Here is a 5,447-nt window from a genome sequence, read left to right as displayed (position 1 = left end):
ATAATACAGAGGAAAAGTTTGCGACGCCGGCGCCATCTTGGAAGGGTCAGATGTTGTGCATGGTGTGCCTGCCACCATTTTGAGAGGGTCAAAGAAGCCCACTGTTAAGCTAAGGCCATCTTGAAGAGAGAGGAAGGTAACAAGGGCTAGTGTTGGCGCCATCTTGAGAAGGACGGAATGTGGCTTTCAGAATGATGGACGCCATCTTGAATGGGGCGGATTGGGTGCTGGGATGGCGCCATCTTGGGGAGGGCACAGTGAGAACAAATGTTCTTCCTTTTGAAAAGAAAGGTGGGCTGGGTAAGGACTGGAAAGATCTAAATGAAGACCTGCTGTACGACTGGCACTGTTTGGTGCTTCTTACACTTTAACTTATTTCTCACAAAAGCCATATGTGATACGGATTATTATATTAATCTTGGTAGAAATGACAATAATAGCTAACATTAATACAGTGCTTATTATATACCACTTTACATATTTCAGCTGTTTTGGGTCACCTGGATGGCTCAGTAGGTTTAGCGTCCGACTCTTAATTTCACCTCAGATCATGATCTCAGGGTCGTGGGATCCAGCCCCACGATGGACTCCAAGCCAAGCATGTTTAAGATTCTCTCTCCCCACTCCCTTCTCCATACCCCTCTCCCCTGTTCCTGTGCTCTCTCACTAAAATACCAAAAAAAAAAAAAAAAAAAAAAAATGCTGTACACATATTTCTGCTAGTAAGAACATGAACTCCAGAGGCCAGTTTCCTGGCTTCCAATCACACTTACTGGCTATGTAACTTTGGAACTTTGGAAAAGTTACTTAACTTCTTCTGTGTCAGTTTTCAAATGGGAAGAAAATAGTATGTACTTCATGGGATTTAATGAGGATTATATAAGTTAAATGAGCTAAGTTTGATAAAAATATTAATGATTGTGGAGTGCCTGGGTGGCTCAGTCAGTTGAACATCTGACTCTTGGTTTTGGCTTAGGTCATGATTTCACGATTCCGTTTGAACCCTGCATTGGGCTCTGCTGTTGACAGCACAGAACCTGCTTGTCTGTCTCCCTTGCTCACTCTCTCTCAAAAATAAATAAATAAACTTAAAAAAACATATTAATGATAACAATAGACTAATGACCTCCCCTGCCAAAGATGTCCATCTTTTAATCTGCAGGAACTGTTCATATGTTTCCTTATATGGCAAAAGGGAATTTGCAGATGTGATTAAATTAAAGATCTTGATATGGGGAGATTATCTGGGTGGACCCAACGTAATCAAAATGTCCTTATAAGGGAGGCAGAAGGATCAAAGACCATGTGGCAAGGAATGCAGGCAGCCTTTAGAAGGAAAAGACAAATCCTCCACTAGAGCCTCTAGAAGGAATGCAGCACCACTGACACTAGACTTTAGCCTTATAGTGATTCTGCATGGCCTACAGTTCAACTCACTCTGACCTTATGTAACTGGAGATAGCCTCATATTCCACAAGATAAGGGCTGCATCCTGTAAGACTGCCCCCACTTCAGACGCCAATTCCAAGTCCAGTCTATCACCTATGCTTCTAAATTGGAGGTTCCAATCACCCCTTCCTTGGGTTTGATCAATTTACTAGAGCAGCTTACAGGCTCAGAGAACATGTTACTTATCAGATTACCAGTTTATATCATAAAAGGGTATAACTCCAGAACAGCCGGTGGGAGGTGGGGTGGGGGGGTGGGGGGGTGGGGGGCGGGGAGGAGATGCATAAGGCCAAGTTATGTGGGAAGGGAGATGGAGATCCCATGCTCACTCTGAGTGATCGGTTCAAATGGAACCATGAAATCATGACCTGAGCCAAAACCAAGGGTCGGACCCTCAACTGAGTCACCCAGGTACCCCACAACCATTAATATTTTTATTAATCTCCACAAATCTCTTCATGTTCACCAATCTAGAAGCTCTCCGAATCCTGTCTTTTTTAGAGGATTTTATGGAAGCTTCATTACATAGGCATGATTGAATCGTTGGCCACTAGTGATTAAAGTCAATCTCCAGTTCCTATCCCCTCCCTGGAGGTCAGAGGGTGAGACTGAAAGGTTCTGCTTCCAGCAACCAGCTCCTACCCTTAGGTGCTTTCCAAAAGTCACTCACCAACAGAACAAAGGACACCTTTACTGTTGTCTTCCCTTAGGAAATTCCAAGCGTTTTAGGAGCTCAGTGCCAGGAACTGGGATGAAGACCAAATATATATTTATTACAAATCACAATATCACACCTTGTAAGGCTTATTTCAGACTTCTGACCTCCAGAACCATAGGAGAATTTGTATTGTTTTAAGCCCAACAATTCGTTATGAAATGGCTTAAAAGCACAAAGTTGAGGGTTGCCTGGGTGGCTCAGTCGGTTAAGCGTCTGACTTCGACTCAGGTCATTATCTTGTGGTTCATGAGTTTGAGCCCCACAGCAGGCTCTGTGCTGACAGCTTGGAGCCTGGAGCCTGCTTCGGATTCTGTGTCTCCCTCCTTCTCTGACCCTCCCCCACTTACACTCTGTCTCTCTCACTCTCTCTATATATACAATAAAGAAACTTTTAAAAAAAATAATAAAAGCACAAAGTTGAAAAATCAAAATGGCTGTACTAATGGCCCAGCGAGGCTCGATTTCAAACTAAGTAACCCTTTTCCTCTCTTCCTCAAACCTCCCCTCCTCCCTTCTTAGCCTTTTCTTTCAGGAACCCTGTACCACCCTGACAACTGAGCTGGCAGTGCATACACAGTCCTGGCAAAACCAGCTAGATCCTGATGTCCCTCTAAAACACCCCAGCCCCCAACTTTGGGCGGGCTTGCAGTTTTGCAGCCTCTTTTGCTCTGCAAAGCAATAAAGCTAATGTTCCTCTTTACCCCAAACTCTGTCTTCGAGTTATGTTTGCACTCTGAAGCACAGAGATTGATTTTTGATGACACTTACAATAGGAAACTGATAGAAAAGATTTTAGCAACAGCCCTACTGGATGTCGGTGATGTGTGATGATACTCTTTTCATGGGTTATCTGGTTTAATGCTTGAAATAATCCCAGAGGTGGGAGCTACTTATCTCCATTTTACAGAGGAAAAAAACGAGGTGCAAGAGGTTAAGTGACACCCCAGAGGGCCTTTGCCAGCTAGCAAGTGCTGGAGCCTTGAGTCAAAGAATAACTCAACGACATTGAGCTCATTATTTGCACTCTACTTACTTGTAAAGAGGGGGACCATCTAAAAATGGCTAGAAGAGGACTTCTATGAAAGAAAGAGGGGGAGAAGGAGAAGCCAAAGACGGACTGGAAACCATGAATTTTAGTTTCCTTGCCCAGTTGACCACTGGCAATGATGCCATTCAAAGGGTTCTGATCTTGGGCAGCTAGAAAGAAAGTAACTTTAGTTGTTTCCATAAACAGAAGACCTTGAGAGTTGAATTTACTCTTTGTAATGCCTTCCCTGGTCCTTTGCTGTCATCTCCATGCTCATTAGGCAAGTTTATGCCACCATCTTTATGAGAAGTTCTCACTAGAGGGGCATCCAGCTGATTTTAATTACCTCCCAAGCCGTTGAAATTACTAAGAAAAAGCCAGGGAGTCTCCTTGATTCCCCCCCAGCCTCACTTCAAGGTCAGAACACACTTCAAGGTCAGAGAAGCAGGGAAAGCTTAATCTTGGATGGACTGGAATGCCCTCTGAGGACACCAGTGATTTTTCACATGTCCTGTTTCTTCAAATTCTTCCTTTGATGCTTTCCAAACGTTTGGGTCATCTAGAGTGGCCTTCAGCTACCTAATATAAAAATTGAGGCCACAGCCCTTATGTTCTTTGCCGGGCTGTTCATCTTCACCCGGATCCCAGCCCATGGACCTGGGTTCATTCTGGAAGAAAGAGGCAGACAGGGTGCTCTAGCCTGATGAGAGAGAGCCCAGGGCTTCCTCCAAAGAGCCTAGGACTTGGTCCCAACCACACCCCCTCAGCTACCTCGAGAACATCGCCTCACCCCTCTGTGCCTCAACACTCTTACCCAGTTGGGCACACAGGATGTTTGAGATCTAGAGCTCAGAAATGATTTGCAAGCTGACAGGTGCTGTGCACACATCACTTACAGGATACAGAAGTTTTGTTCAGTGCCAGTTTTCTCACAGCAGAAGGCACACGCTTGAAGACAGTCTGTGTTATGACGCTGCATATTTTGCAGTGTTCTGAGGTCCATTTTGTCCCCCTGCTGGGTCCCAAGGGGGGTGGGACTAGGTGGGAGACCAATTATCTTCTTCCTTCTCATCTCTTAGTAGGTTTTAATTGTCAAATCTCCTAGGTGCTTTAAGTAAGGGGGAGAGAGGAGACCTTCCAAAACATACAGAAGCTATTTCCCTGTGGACATGGCCACCAAACCATGCTCTTATTTTTAAAGGGGGCCCTGAAGTCATTTTCCAACACAAGGTCTCATAGAAGCTTGGTTGCAGGCTGTAGCCTGTGCTGCTCCTGTAATGTTTTAATTGGGAGTTAAGTCAAGAGGTTTAATTTCATCCAGTCCCGGCTTTGGCATGTGTACAATTTTTCTATATATCCTGTTTCCTCAAACTAAAAATGTGTCTCTCCCCCATGCGTTCAGCCCATAGCATCTTAACCTTTGTTCTGTCTCCAGAACACCGTCTGTGATAATAAATTACTCAGCAGTGGATGAATTAGCCAAACCCAATGTGTGAAAGAAGATTAGGAAATTAGGTTCTAAGCACAGGCACAGGATGGGGCCAAAAGATACCGAGACTTGTATCCCGGTTAACAAAGAAACTAACCTTTATTGGCATCAGGCACAAAATCTGCTGTTGGCAATATTTCACTGAATCCCCACAACAACCTCAAGAGTAAGTGCTGTTGTTATCTTTTTTGTAGATGAGGAAACTGAGACACAGAGAAAGTAACTTGACCAAGGTCACCCAGCTATTCTTGGTCTCAGGATTTGAACCCAAGCAGCCTAGTTCTACAACCTCACACTGTCCTCCCTCGGTGGATTTGGGACTGCATTAGCTTTGCGTTGATTCATTTATTCATTCATCCGTTTAAGTCTGTGGAGGAAGGGAGGAATTTTTACAAGAGCTGACCCTAGAATATTTCTGCAGGAGGCACCTGTCATTAGGTTATTGCAGGCAGAAGAGGCTGACCAGGTTAATGTTAGGAGGACTGAAGGTGCACCCTGGGGTTGGACAAGGATCATGGTGGCCTGGAGAGCCCACCTGAGCTTTCAAATCTGGAATAACAGGACGGTGAATGGAACTTTTCCTGCTGCCTGGGAAATTGGTGGTGAGTCCACAGTTGTAAACACGAGGTACTAAGAATTCTATAGCCTGGAAAAAACCACCTATCACTGGGTCCTGACAGTTGCCCCCAGCCTCAACCCAGTGGCTTTGAGGAGGAAAGGCAGAAGATGCCTTACTATGTTCAACTCACCACCGCCTCCCCCAC

This window comes from Puma concolor, chromosome A2 (genome assembly GCF_028749965.1).
Source record: "Puma concolor isolate L17-30 chromosome A2, mPumCon1.1.hap2, whole genome shotgun sequence".
NCBI classification, from domain to species: domain Eukaryota; kingdom Metazoa; phylum Chordata; class Mammalia; order Carnivora; family Felidae; genus Puma; species Puma concolor.
The sequence above is the reverse complement of the archived record's forward strand: the minus strand, read 5'-3'. Positions refer to the sequence as shown.